This window comes from Equus asinus, chromosome 10 (assembly GCF_041296235.1).
Source record: "Equus asinus isolate D_3611 breed Donkey chromosome 10, EquAss-T2T_v2, whole genome shotgun sequence".
Lineage (NCBI taxonomy): Eukaryota > Metazoa > Chordata > Mammalia > Perissodactyla > Equidae > Equus > Equus asinus.
In genome coordinates, this window is record NC_091799.1 from 26,732,707 (window position 1) to 26,748,325 (window position 15,619).

The following is a 15,619-nucleotide window of genomic DNA, read 5'->3' on the forward strand; positions in this document are numbered from 1 at the left end:
CGTCTTCTAAAGGAAGTGTGCACTTCCCCTACATATAGAATTTGGTGATGGGCAGGTTGCCTGAAAAGATATTTCACTGCAATTAGTTTTCTTTACTCCCTGACAGAAGGTTTCAGCGCCCAGAGGCAACTTCCACCAGGATAAAAATACTCTGCACTGTCAGTAGAAGATACTCTTACATAACATGCACCGATTTCTTTCCCCCATTTTGCAAGAACTCAGAGGAATAGAATGGTGGAGTTTGCTGACATCCCCAAGCAGGTCCATCAGGCATTAATGCTTTACTCCGTTGTCTGACATAACCAGAACATTGCTAATCTCAACTATTCTCTGGGTAAGTTGCTGAAGAGAATGCTAGGTCAAGGGTAAAGATTCTTCTCGTCTTGTATTTAAGCATGTTATTTCTTTAAAAAATATTAGAAAAATAATGAAATATTTTATTAAAAGAGTAGTTCTCAACCAGCGGTGATTTTGCTTTACCCCCTTCCCCACCAGGGCACATTTGTCAATGTCTGGAGACATTTTCGGTTGTCACACCTGGGAAAATTCTACTTGCATCTAGAAGGTAGACGTCAGGGATGCTGCTAAACTTTCTGCAACGCACAAGAGACCTCCTCCCAAAGAATTACCGGCTCAAAATTTAGAGTTGAAAAACCCTGCTTTACAATTAAATGCATCTGTATATTCTAACATAGCAGTCGATTTTATTTTCTATGAGTCTTTTGTTTTCCTTCATAAGCAAATATGAATTACATAGTTATAATCATGGTTTACATATAGTTTAGCACTCTCTTTTTTATTAATATTGCATTATAAACATTTTCACATTCATGTTTATGTCTTCCTAATTACTATTTTAATGGCTGCATGAGAATACACCGGGTTGATGTACCACAATATACAATATCATTCTCCTATTGCTGATCATTCAGGCTGTTTCCAACATATCCCCTTATTGTAAATGATTTGTTATGATAAATTTTCAGGGATGCAAATTACTGCTTCAATGAGTACTTTTAAGCCTTCAGTTCTCCAAAGATTTTTCACAGTTAATATCGAAAGCTGGGGGGCTGGCCCCGTGGCCGAGTGGTTAAGTTCGCACGCTCCGCTGCAGGCAGCCCAGTGTTTCCTCGGTTCGAATCCTGGGCGCGGACATGGCACCGCTCATCAAGCCACGCTGAGGCAGCGTCCCACATGGCACAACTAGAAGGACTCACAACGAAGAATATACACCTATGTACTGGGAGGCTTTGGGGAGAAAAAGGAAAAAAATAAAATCTTTAAAAAAAAAAAAATATCGAAAGCTGGGATAGCTTTTAAGTGACTTGACCAAGGTCACTTAAAAGTATTTACCATACATACATGTATCAAATTAACATGTTGTACAACTTAAAATTACACAACATTATGTCAATTATATCTCAGTAAATCTGAAAAAAAATTAAAAACAAAAATCCCTAAGCTTCCTGTGTAAGCAAAAAAAAAAAAAGGACATGGCAATTGTGCGATTCAAATTTAGTTATTTAACTCGTGTGTTTTTCATTAAAAATACAATTGGAAAGAACAAAGCCAAAAAGCATGGATAATTTACTTTTTCTAATCTCTAGAAATATGTTTATTTCCCAAGCAAAAAGAAAGGGTGACTCCAAGTCCTCATTCCCACCTCCATAATTTTCCAGAGAAACATATATATTACAGACTTCAGTGAAGAGTCAGGTCTGAGCACAGTAACGCATGACACATTTCAAATATCCCCATAGTTTTGCTCCAAGTCCCCAAGGAAGGAAAAAAATGGGAAATGGAAATCACTCTGCTGTCCTAAGTTGGAAATAAATAAGGGAATGGTTTATAGTCAGAAATCACTTTTTCTTAACAATGGTTCTTTTTTTCTCTTTTTGCAGCAAATAACTTTTTGATAGTCTAACGCTGTATTATCCCAAGTCTTTCTACCTCATTCTGACTTCCACCATCTTAGCTTGGAACATAGTGAATTGTCCCTTTCCTCTTGAACTGTACTTTTACCCTTGATTATTGGAAGAGCCAAATAAGTAGAGATTTGAGAAATGCTGGAGTAGACAAAGTTAGTGAGGGCTGGGGAAGCATCGAGAAAGTAAACAATCAACCACCTAGAAGGGTTGTGGAGGATGGTCCAGAGAAAGTAGAATTCAGATTCGTTCTTGCATGTTAGGTAGCAGTTGATCCCATGTGCAGTGTAAGAGAGATGGAGGGGATGTTCGCAGAAAATTGAATGGGCGTATACAAATCCAGTTTATCCTTCAACATTTAGTACAAAATGCTCCCCTTCCAGAGCCTTTTCTGATCCTCCAAATAGGAAGCGATTTCTCCCCACTCTTAACACACAAAGACCCTAAAAATACCCCTTTTGTGGGAAGCTTCATTTTCTACATTTTTATTTTGTTCCAAATGCCAATATCTTTGATGGCAAGAGGCATATTTCATTCATTTTTCTGTTCCAGATGACAGTTGATACAATGTATTAAAGATACTAGCTGCCCATTAAGCAGTTTTCCTGAAATGACAAAAGAATGAATATTGTCCAAAGATTACAATTAAAGGGAAGCCGGGGATACTGACCTTTCCAATGTGCAGATTATGTTTGCAGATACGTGATTCGGTTTGATGGTTTCTGAGAGTAAAGCATTCTGATTCCTATAGCTTTCAATGTCACATACAAATTTGAAATCTGTGTGCTTAAGAACCAAGACAGAGGAAAAAAGAAGAAAAGATAGAAAGAGGTTCAATAAAAGGAATCAATGAAGAGGAGGAACATGAAAGGATATGGGATGCATTAATTATCTATTGCTATATAACAAATTACCTCAAAACTTAGAAGCTTAAAATAATAAACAGTATCTTAGAGTTTCTGTGGGTCAGGAATCTAGGTGGGCTCAGCAAGGTCCTTTGGCCTATGGTTTCTCATGAGGCTGCAATCAAAATGCAAAAATAAGGCTTCAACTATCTCAAGACTCAAGTGGGGGAGAATCTTCTCCCAAGCTCACTCACATGGCTATTGGAAGGTCTCAGGTCTCCAGCTGTTGGCTGGAGACGCCAGGTGCTTGCCAGGTAGGCCTCTTCATGGGCAGAGGGATGGCTCTGAGAAAGAGAGCAACATGGAGGAGAAGCAAGATGGAAGTCAATATCCCTTTCATAATCTCATCCTAGAAGTCACATCTCATAACTTTCATCAAAATCTATTTATTAGAAGTGAGTCATTAGGCCCAGCTTATACTCAAGGGGAAGGGAATACACAAGGACATGAAGACCAGAGGGATGATCCTTGTGAGCTATTTTAGAGGATGCCTATCACATAGGTCAACAGAGGAAAATAAAAAAGCTGATTATGAGATTGGTTAGAAAAACTAAGAGAGAAGAAGAAAGGAGCTGGTAGAGAGAAATAACTAAAAAGAAAACAGAAAAGAAGGCAGCAAAGTAAAAATAGAAAAAATGGGGAAGGGGATATGAAAGCAAGAGTCTTCACTCACACGCTCCCCAGTTTACATCAAAGTTTTTTATTTCCTCCTGCGATTGCCCTAATGAGAGAAATAAATCTCTTCAGAGTAAACCTTCCAAGAGGGGACATGCCACCATAGAGGACCCAAACTGCTGTTTATATTCTCCATCATGACTGATTGTCTCATTGGGCCTGGAACAACCTTTTAAAAAAGAAGTTTTGATCCTCTAGCCTGGGGAAGAATGTGCTTCAAAATTCTTGACCTTTTCCAGTGCTCCTAGGGGCCAAAAGTGTTTAGAGAAGTGAAAAATTCAATTTCTCTGCTTGACTTGTCATTCAGACCTTGAAAAGAATAGAGAGACAGAGAGACCATTGCGAATATCCCCATGGTTTTGCTCCAAGTCCCTAAGGGAAGGGAAAAATTAGGAAATAGAAACCACCCCACTGCCTCATGCTAGACAGAAATAATAGAGTGGTCTTTGGACAAGAATGGGTACTTCCCCAAAAGCAGTCTTATTATTTTTTCAACAAATAACCTTTTAGTTAATTCTAACACTCTATTGTTAAAAATCATCTACATCTCTTTATATATATATTTTTCTTTTTTGAGGAAGATTAGCCCTGAGCTAACATCTGCTGCCAATCCTCCTCTTTTTGCTGAGGAAGGCTGGCCCTGAGCTAACATCTGTGCCCATTTCCTCCACTTTATATGTGGGACGCCTGCCACAGCATGGCTTGCCAAGCCGTGCCATGTCCGTCCCCAGGGCTCTGAACCAGCAAACCCAAGGCCGCCAAAGCGGAACGTGTGCACTTAACCGCTGCACCACTGGGCCTGCCCCCATCTCTTTATATTTAAAGTTTTAAGCAGTTTTGCATGTTTACTCCAAACCGAAAAGAAATAAAGTCATCTAAAACTTCCATCCATCTTATTTCAGAATTCCTCCCCTATCATTAGATGACTACATAGAAAGGACAACACTAATTTCCTGCCCACTCATAGTTTTAAGTAGAACACCAAGAACTTAATAGGTATCTGTGGAATAAAAGCTGATGGTTGGACTCTATTTCAAAAAGTTTTCTATGTTCTTACCAGTTTATGCCAATATTTTCAAAACCAACCAGCAGTTAATATCCCTTTGCGAATGTTTCTCCCGCTATCTGAAATTTCTTCTCTACAGCATCCTTTGCCTGGATAGCTATTTATTTTTTTCACTTAAGGATTAGCTTAGTATTCATTTCCTTCCTAAGACCTTTCTTGCCCATGCCCCCTCCTTGATTGGACTGATTTTCCTGAACCTCCTATGTTGGAAACCTGGGCAGAGCCTAATCAGAACACAGGAATGTAGTTTGACAAACAGCTCAGAAGGAGCTCTCTTTAAGATGAATTGGAGAGGAAGAGCATGTAGGTGGGAAGAAGACCAGCTGAAAACCTCTGACAAGGGCCTAGGCCAAGGTGATGGGAGACTGAGCTGAAGCAGGCGAGGTGGGAACCAAGGGTGGTAGAAGTTTAATGAATATCTCTAAAGACTTTAGAATACGAGTTGTGTGGGTCTTACTTGGAGGAAGGAGTCAAGGAAGAAGGCAGAATCTGTAGTGTGGGTACTGGGGTCAGAGGGAGGAGTAAACCAAACTTCAGTAATAGCCTGCTCAGAGCCTGGTGCTATGATGCATAACCCTCACAACAACCCTATAAACTAGCTAATATGAACCTTTATTTGTTTTTTGTTTCTTAATAGATGTGGCAATTAGAGATACCAAACACTTCTTGCTTTCTCTTTTGAAGCCATCCCTCTAAAGTCCAGTGTGCTCTAATTATACATTGAAAATAGAAGCTGTGTCTTTTATCTGTAAATTATTGGCACTTAGCTTATTGCCTTACTCATAATATATGCTTACTACGTATTTGTTGAATAAATGAGCAAACAGAAATTAGATCTATAACTAGGTTTTAAAACTGATATGCTAGAAAACTCCCTTGTCTTTCGTAGGATATCTTTGCAAAGAGCCAATATGTGCCAAATTGGCGCTGTACAAATGTACTATAATATCTGGCCATTGGGCTATTTCTTAGCAGCAAGGAGCTAGGTCTAGCTTACACTGAGGGACAGGGAATTTCACAAGTGCATGAATAGCACTGGGCCAGGAATGGATATCTGATCCCATCTGAGACAACTACATTATGTCCCACGGGAAATGCAAATCTAGTCTCAGAGATCCTACCTAGTCTCTGTTGAAAATTTGCATTGAGGCATCATATGGAGCCCAAGCTGAGGAAGCCATTGTCACACCACATATAAATGGAACAGGGTGATACTTCTTTTGGGAAATACCAGTGGGCAGGATCTCTGCTAACAGCCAATTCTGAGAATGGCAGGTTTGCAACGCTGTCCATCTGTTTAGAATGTCAGAGTGCCAGGCAAAGGAGGTGGGAGAAGACACCCTTTCACCTCTGTACAGCCAAAGTAGATGCAAACCTATTCCATCCTGGACAACGGTCTAAGGGCTGTGCACATAAACCTGACCTTCACCTAGAGGTCTGAGATACGGTATATCCAAAACCCAAGTGGACAGAGAATAGCCTCAAGGGCAATGCACACACAGCTTGGAAAATAACTGGGACTTGATAGATGTTCCCTTATCGATGCTGAGTAAACTTAAAAGAATCACGTGGAACTTATGAAAAAAAGAACAGATCTGCTTAGTAAGCAGAGGATATTCAAAAGCCTTACGGGAAGATAACAGTTTGAGAAGTTAGGGAGAAAAATCTTATATGTTGTGTGCTGTGATTGATTTTGATATTGATGGTAATTCAATTTTCTAACATAATTTATATATATATATATAATTTGCCTACACTATATTTTAAAACTCCCTTAAATATATACATTCATATGTACTTATGTGTGTATTTTTGTGTGTATGTACACACATGTTATGTACACACATATGTGTATATACATATATATGCATGTTTATATATACGTGTGTATAGAGAGAGAGAGGGAGACAGAGACAGACACTCTTTTCCCTTTGGCTCTATGCCAGGTGTTGCGGAAGGTGTGAGCACACTTGCCTTGGCTTCAGGGAAACTTTAGTACGCATGGAAGGCTTGGCTTACTCACACAATTCTTATGGCAGTAGGAAAAGTCAAGTGGAAAAATGTGCAGTTGGAAGGTTTCTGAAAGGCCATCTAGTCCTTCACTGACTTTCATGGGCCAAACAAGCTGATGCCTAGAGAGAGAAAGTGAGGGGAAAATACCCATACAGACATATGGCTCTCCTGATCTGCAGGTCAAATGTCACAGAAACCCCAATTCTTTTCCTTACTAACCATGGCAGTATTGTGCAGGGTTTAAGAACTCCAGTTTTGTAAGCAGAACGTCAGGTTTGAATGTCGACTCTGCCATTTGCAATCTTTCATAGGCAAACGTGGTCACATTATAAAATCTCTATCAACCTCCATTTTCTTATTTCTATTTGTAGGTTCACTATAATGATCAATTAATTAATATCCATAAAGCATTTAGACACTGGCACACGATACTTGCTCAATTAATGTTAGCTATTGTGCTCACTATAATTGCCATTATCGTCGTTATAGCTCCTTGTGCTCATGGCCATATATTAAACACTTTGGTTACGATAGGAATGATTCAATAAATGGTTCATTGATATCACCTATTCTATGAGGTTCTCCTGGGCTTCCTTCCCCATAGCACTTTGTAAAGGCCTTTGTTACAGCACAAATGGTGTTGTTTATACACACCTGTAGCCTCATCGGATTGTGTACTCCTTAAAGACTGTTTTCTTCTTTAATTAACCTGGCACTAACTAAGGGAATAGGAATGTTTTGAAGTCAGTTTGTTCTGCTTATGAATGGAGGCTAGCATTGTGATTGTGTTAGGAGTGGCCTAGCGGTGTGCTGGGACTGAAAATAAAAATAAAAAGGGAGCACATCATAGTTTCAGTAGTGGGGCTCATCTGAGACCTTCTAAACTGCACATTTTATATCATCATCATCCCTATCCACAGCATCATTGTCACTGGTAAGATTCATTGAGAGCTTAGTACATGGAAATACTAGAGTTACATTGTCATTAATTCACCGCAGCGTTGACGTTAATAATCATTATCCTCCTATTACAAATGAGAAAACAAAGTATCAGAGTTAGTCTCCTAACTAAGCTAGTAATTATCTGAGCTAGAATTCAAAGCTATAAATTGTTTTTATTTCAAAATTGAGGTTCTTAACTACCACGTCGTGTTGCCTCTGATCTATTTTTCCATTCACTCATTTATTCAGCCATTCACTCTTTCAACACCTGCTAAGCACTTAGCATGTGGCAGGCTCAGTCCTAAGACAGATTCTGGTATCATTCCATCTTGCACACAAGTGAGCAGTTTTTTGGAGAGACAGTATGAAGTATCCCCTGGTTCGCTTTGCCCAGGTACACATATTTCACTCACAATCATTACCCGTGCCTCTATCCATCCCATTCCCTATGTTCTCGTTTCCCAATTTATGAATGGAAAAAAAAAAAAAAAAAGAAACCCAATAGCCCCGTTAATTCTCTTGGTGATGGAGCCAAGTTTTCTTGGCTCTGAAGGACTTGCCCTCCCGACTCAATGCACCATGTACCAAAGGTAATTAGGGCAACTTATTTAAAACTTACGATCTAATTAGTGGCTTTTAATGGTAGTTAATTACATAGAGAGCAACAAAGCAGTTACATTTCCAACCAAGCTTTTTCCCAGACCCAGACGGGAACAGGTATTTATTTGGAGTCATAAAGGAGAAGGGACACTACCGTTAACATCTAATTACACAGAATTGTCCCCGGTAATTATGAGCAATGTGATTTTATTTATCTGGCAATTATATGGGCTTTGCAAAATCTTTGACCTGGGAGATTTGGAAAGGGGACAGAGAAGGAATTAAATGCTATGCACCGTCCTGGCATATTCTAAAAATTTTCCAGGTGATTGGAAGTTAGAATGGCCACGTAAGAAAAAGAGGGCGAAATGGTGTCATTTCTATTAGAGAGGTAATGTAAGGTACACTGGAATATGGAATATAAATAATGTAAGATTGAATTAATTGATGAAACTCTAATTCAAATACCAACTTCACTGCTTGCTAACTTGGCGGAAAACTAACTGCTCAGAGCCTTAGTTTTCTAAAAATATTTGCCCTGAATATCTCTTGGAGATACGAGGTCAACATCCCTCAAATGCTTGCTATATGAGTGATTATACTAGTATAATTTTGAGAGGAATAAGACATTCTGTCTCCCTTCAAGAGGCTTCAGGTTTAGTAAGAGACAAATATGTAAATAAAATTCATATTAATAAGACATTTTAGGTTCTAGAGTAATATTCTGAAATCATATGAGTTATGTAATATTATCATTTATTATTGTAATGTTATTATAAGTAATTATTATGATGATTGCTATATTATGATACCATTATTATAATTCAATTTAACAAACATTTATTGAGAACTTACTATATGCTGGATACTCCAGTTTATCTGCCTACCTGTGGGAGGCACTGCCCCGATTAAGACCCAGGCAGCATAAAGTACAATCTCAGCCAAACTGTGAAGTGCGCTCTTGGTGGTTCCAGCCTCCACACCCTTTATACAGATCTCCCCATTCCCTAGTGTGTCCTCTCTAAGACAGCCAGCACCCTTCTTCATACAAGATAGGCTTTGGAGTCAGATCTGGATTCAAATCCAGGTCCACCCGTTTAGTAGCTCTGTAACATTGAGGGACCCAATTTCCTCATGAGTAAAATGTCAGTGATGCACTGTCACTTCTTGGAAGGACCAAATGCCCCACGTGATTTCAAACCCACTCAACATTCCCTTCATTAAGGTTTTTCAGTCTAACTATCCCTAATGAGATATCAATGTCACTGATTATTGTAAATTCTAGGTTCAGAGGCCATATAGTTAATGAGAAAAGGATAATTTCTGGACTCAAACAAAGTAGATATATTCTCTTGACTAATGTACCCTGTTTTTACAGCTTGACTTCTTAAGCTTGGGGATATTGAAAATATATATTTAGCTCTTCTCTGTGGCACTTCTGGATTTTATTTGAATGTAACGTAGAATTTTGATTTTTCAATAAATGCAGCTTAGCGTACGGAAATAGCACAAAACAGGGGAATTGTTCCAAATTGAGAATCATGTGATTTGGGTTCCTACCCCAATTTGGTCATAGAGTGTGCGATAATCGATGAGTCGTCGTTCTAGTTTCTATTTCTGCATTTCTAAAATGGAATGCTGGTGGGAGGACAGGGGACTCTATGTTCCCTTTCATAATTAATAATTGATGGTTCTAAAAAGATTTTTCATTTTCACTTTCTTCCCCACCCCTACTCCCTCTCTAGAGAACATGAAAATAGAGTCTTTTCCCACCACTCAATCCTTCAGAATACTGTAGTGTTCACCCTAAAAGTATTTTTGAGAAAACATTATATGCTAGAAGTATTTTTCAAAAGAAGTGTAAGAAAGAAGGTTTATTATATTTTTCCAAGTTTTTCATTTTGTATTATTTTTACCTCATCGGTGAGATAATAAGACATGATCTATAGTAACTGAATTGTTCTGTCAAATCACTATTAAACGTGGTTACTAACTGGAAGGGACAAGGAAAGGCACTTTTGATCATAAGGAACAAAGAGTTAAATGTATACATAGAAGATTTTATTTTAATTCTTACTTTATACTCACAAACCTCTGTAACCTGAATTTCTATAACTTTCTAACTCCAAAATGCAAACTCATGATCAGGATAACAAGAACCCAGGAGCTGGCAAATGATTGCTCATTATTAAGTCTGTACGCCTGGTGGGGTGGGTGGGTGACGTGGTGGTGAGTGAGAATGCGTGTTGGCTTGAGGCCCAGCTCTGCCACTAAATCACTGAGTGATCTCCAGCGAGTCACTTATCCTCTGACCTGAGTGAACTGGTTGTGACCTCGCAGGGCACTCGCCCAATAAGAGTTTCAATTTATGTTCCCAGGCAAAGCCCACTCTTAGAGTAATTCAAAGTGCTAGTCCTAGGCACTATTTGCTCTTCATTTCTCCCTCCTTCTGCTCCTTCTTGTTTTCCTTCCATGGATCATTTGTTTAAAATACATTTATCATGTATCATTCATGCGTTAGTCATTTTCCTGGACAGTAGGGCTTCTACTGAGTGAAAATAGGCATAAATCCATGTTCTTAGGCAATTTACAGTCTACGGGGGAAGACAATTTTTAAAAATGAGACAAATATATGTTTTAGAGGGCAATAGGTGCTATGGGGAAAAATTAAGCAGAAAAAGGGGATCAGGAGTGTTGGGAACAAGGAATTCTAAATGGATGGTCAGAAAAAACCTCAGTGGGGTGAAGTGACCCAAGGGGGGTGAGAGACACGAGGTAATCAAGGGGACAAGCATGCCAGGGAGAAGTGACAGCAGGTGCCAGTCATGAGGTGTGTCTAGAATGCCTGAGGCACAGCAAGGAAGGCAGACTTGTTGCTTGAACAGAGTGAGGAAGTAGAGAGAAGCTGCAGACAAGGGAGGTCATAGGAGAAAGCAGTAGCCCAATTATGCCCGGCTTTGCAGGCTATTAGCCTTCCCTTGGAAACGGAACGGGAAACGATTGGAGGGCTTTGGGAAGGGGTGCCGCGCCATCTGATTTTAATTTCATAGGATCACTCCAGCTGCGGTGAAAAGAGCAGAGAGACCATTTTGGGGCCACTGCAATATATTGCTATAATCCAGACTAGACTCGATTAGGGCAGAGACCAAGGTAGTGGCTGTAGAGGTGATGAGAGATGGTCAGAATTTGATGAATTTGAATTTACCTTTACTTGATATTAATGACAGAACTTGACTTCCTTCAGAGTTACTCAACTACACTAGATGTTATAAACTACCAAGTACTCAAGATATGAAAATTGACAGGAAATTCCTCTTCCCCTAGGTGAAGCATACATACAGATTATGGCATTTATCCTTCCATCAGGCCTGCTGTGTTTTCTTTCATTCTACAGTCATATTTCTTAATAACCTACCATGGTTCAAACACATGCATCTGAGTCACAGTCTAATGGTAAGAAACTTATAAAATAAATCATTATAATGAAATATCATATGTAACTGATATCTAAACATAACTGCTCAAGACCCAGGTTATGTTGGTTCTTCCTCATGCAGAACCCTAATGGATATGATCCAAGAAGCAGCTTCACCTTGTCCCATCTTGACCCTTGTCTTACATAGCCCCTCTGTTTTCTGACGGCTACTCTATCAGGGGTCCTTCGTATCCAAACCACATTTTACCCAATGAGAATATCCACTCAGGAACTGCCTGTGAGTGAATCAGAATTAACTCTGTGAATGAAATTCCAGTGTTCTATAAACCCTGTATTTTAGAGTCTATATGTACTATATTAGAGAGAGAGAGGCAGACTATTTCAAATCTCTAATAAACTGGAGCTCACACAGTGTTTGTGCCATTCTGTATTCTTTGTTATAAAGTAAAGAGGTCTGATTAATAAATAGACACTAAGGTGTGGATAGTACTGTCTGGCTTTCCTGGTATATTTCAACTTCAAAGGTGTCTGTTGACATTATCAGTGTTAAATCCAGAGGAATAATTCCAAAATCTCTAAATGTTAATAGGTATCATGAGGTAGATTCTTTTGGGTGAGTGTTTTCCAGGGACTTCCCTCATAACGTTGGCTTGGGTACAAGTAGAATCTTAAGTGGGATGAGAGCTTGAATGATCTAAGACATCCCTTCCAATTTCCAGACAAGGAAATTAATCCAGAAGCAGGGACTATCCTGACCATAGTCATAAGATGAATAAGTGGCAGAATCAGCATCTGATTCAGTTCCACTGATCTTTACATTATCCTTTCCCTGTCACATTGTGCCAACCATCACTCTTCAGAATTCAGTGGCCATACAGAAAAGGTCCCAATGGGAAGTAATTCTGCCTCATCCTCATTATATTATATACATGTATTGGAAAAATAACCACATTTGTGCCCCAAATCCTAAGAAGTGAATACTGATATTCAAAGTTTCATTTTTTTCCTCTATAAAATACATGGGGAATCAAGATAGTTAAAAACCATCAACTCATTCCCCCAGGATATTTCTCTGTTGGAACAGGTCTCTTTCTAGGCAAGTAGCTCTAATTTTAGATTGGCTGTAAATATATTTTGACCTTATCTTTCACCTAATAATTTTACTATTTTTAGAGTATGTGCTGATTGTTGCGGATATTTCTTTTACTGGAAGTTCAGTTAGTCTGAGTTAGGAAGTACACACACACATAAACAGACCCCCCCCACACACACACACATATACACACATATATGTTCCAGTTACATTGTCAAGTTTAAGATTCAATATATCAATATGACATCTTCAGCAAACACAGATTAGCTACCTTGAGTTTGTAGAAACATCTGGAGAGCAAGAGATACATTCCAAAATAGAATAGATTTATTAACACATGAAACATATAGATTTTAAAGCACCATATACTTATATTACCATATTTCTCATACTGTATATTACACATCCCTTTATAGCTTAGAAGAATTACAGACTCTTGTCATTTTTTAAATTAAACAATTTTGAAGTTAGTTAAGGAAAGTAATTTTATGTATCTTTCAAAGTTGGAAAAGCTGAGGGTAAAAAAGTGAACTAGCTTGCCCATGGTAACAATTAGTTTTGAGCAAAACCAAGAGTAGGTTTCCCACTTTCTCATACTTTGTCCGTATTTGATCACTATTGCGTATGCCAAGGTAGAACTGATGCATAATGTGAAGTGATGTTGGCTGGCCAGTGGAGGATGGAACACAACACAATCATGGTCTATAAGACTTCCTCAATACTAGTCAGAAAGTCTTAGAGTAATGCGTTTGGCAAACATAACCAGGCATTTGAAGGTCATTAAGTTCATAGATACGAATCATAATGGATTATTTTCTATATTGTCAAAAACATCAGCATTGCCTTACTTATTCATATCTGTGGACTAAGTAACTCTTGGTCTTCTATTTTCTCTAGCAGCACTCCTCGCCCTCCCTGCCCCCACCACCATAAACGTGGAACATCTCTACTTTAAAATCAACCAACCTGGTAGCAACTCTACTACATTGCTCATCACATTCCTGTTCTGTTTGTGTGTTGAGCCATGGGAGAGGGTGATAAAAGATAGAATGTCAGGACAGGATGGGACCATTAAAACCGTCAATCATAGCCTACAATTGTTGATGCTAAATCCTAGCGGGTTCAAATGACTTTCCCCGCAGTAAAATCTGAACTAGAGTGAGGGGTTCCTACTTTCACCTATGAGAACATCCTGCTACAGGATTTTTCCTCCTACTCTAAACAAGCAGAAAAGTGGACAAAATATATTAAACAATTTTTTAAGATATTGGACAAACAAGCAGTACAGATTATGATGCCTGAGAAGTCAACAAGATGTGATCTGTGATCACCCAGACATTCTGTCTGGAGGAAATTTTCAGGTCAATATGCAAGCTAAGTCTAGCAGATTCACCCAAGTTGAAGAAACCGAGATCAGAGTTCAGAGAGAAGGAGAGGGCTGGAAGTTTTAGAGAAGAATTTGGAGAGGAGAGAGCTAAATAAAGGAAAAATGACAAACATCAGTATAGAGGACTCCTGGGCTCTTGGCTGAATATTAATCTGCATGCGTGCAGGGTGAAATTCCACAAAGCCATGGAAAAGAACTGCCAGAGAAAAAACCTGAGAGCTGTAAACTTAGCAATACCCTAAGCTCATACAAGGCCACACATTATTTAACATCCCAACAGCTTGAATGGAGAGACATCAATGAATAGAAAGGCCATTCGTTAAAGACCCCAAGAAGGTAACACCTAGCTCTAGAGCAGACTACCTCCAGACATGCAAAAAAAAAATTTTAATGAGCTTCAAAATTATCAAGTTGATCCACAAATAAATTAACCACTGGATCAAACTACATTCAACATTCTTTAAGGAAAACAACAGAATTCAGCCCCCAGCAACATAAAATCCACAATGTTTGACAGGCAATCAAAACTTCTTAGATATGAAAATAAGCAGGAAAAAGTGACACATAGCTATAAGAAGAAAATGGTCAACAATAGCAAAAAACTCAGAATGGCAAGAGATGATGGAATTAGAAGACAAGAACTCTTAATTGGTGGGATAAGTTTTATAAGTCTGCTGAAGGAATTAAAAGAATGTATACAGACATAATAAAGAGAGAATCATTATCTAAAATGAAATATTCACCAACTTGGCTTAACACTAGAAGACAAATCAGTGAATTAAAAGACATAGCAAGAGAAACTCTCCAAACTGAAGTCTAAAAAGCAAAAATGTTGAAGAAATAAACAAAGCCTCAGTATCCCACAGAGCAATAACAAGCATGGTAATTAGAATTCAATAAGGAGAAAGAAAGAGGAAGGAGAAAAATGATGGAGGAATAATGACTTCATCCTTTTCAAATTTGATGAAAATAATAAATACAGAGATCCATGAATCTTAACAGACCCCCAAAGGAGAAAAACAAAGAGAGCCATACTAAGGCATCAAATTATTGAAAACCAGCGATGCAGAAGAAAATCTTAAAAACAACAAAAGCAAAAAGACACCTGACCTACAGAAGAATAAAAATGAGAATCCCTGCAAAAGTATGGAAGCCAGAGGACAACACAATGGTAGCTTTAAAGTCCTGAAAGTCAGCAAATTTAACCCAGAATTCTCTATCTTATGGAAAACAATGACATTTTAGCAAAAGTAGGGAAAATTTGCCACCAGAAAATGTGCTCTGTAAGAATTATTAAAGGCACTTCCTCAGACAGAAGAGAAAGGATATCAGATGGGAAAATGGAACTATAAAAAGGAGTGAAGAGCATAGAAATTGCAAATAAAAAGATATTTATTATAACAATTTTAAAGCAAAGTTGATAACGTATTATGAGGTTTATAACATATAAACTGTATATTCTCAACACTTCTATTCAATATTGTGTCAATGGTCTTAACCAGTGCAATAAAAGAAAAATATTTTAAAAGATACTAGAACTATTAAGAGATTTTAGCAAACAACAGGATATAAAGTTA

At 38.4% G+C, this 15,619-nt stretch overlaps 1 long non-coding RNA gene across 1 annotated transcript in view; it reads right to left on the reverse strand.

The window, feature by feature from the left end:
- Positions 1 to 511: 511 nt before the first annotated feature.
- Positions 512 to 15,619, reverse strand: part of LOC139046463 (uncharacterized) — a 43,689-nt gene continuing 28,581 nt past the window's right edge. The window contains exons 2-3 of the long non-coding RNA XR_011506564.1: positions 2,596 to 2,711; positions 512 to 1,248 (exon numbers count right to left, since the gene is read on the reverse strand). This is a non-coding gene — a long non-coding RNA (uncharacterized lncRNA). The remainder of the gene's footprint in view (positions 1,249 to 2,595; positions 2,712 to 15,619) is intronic.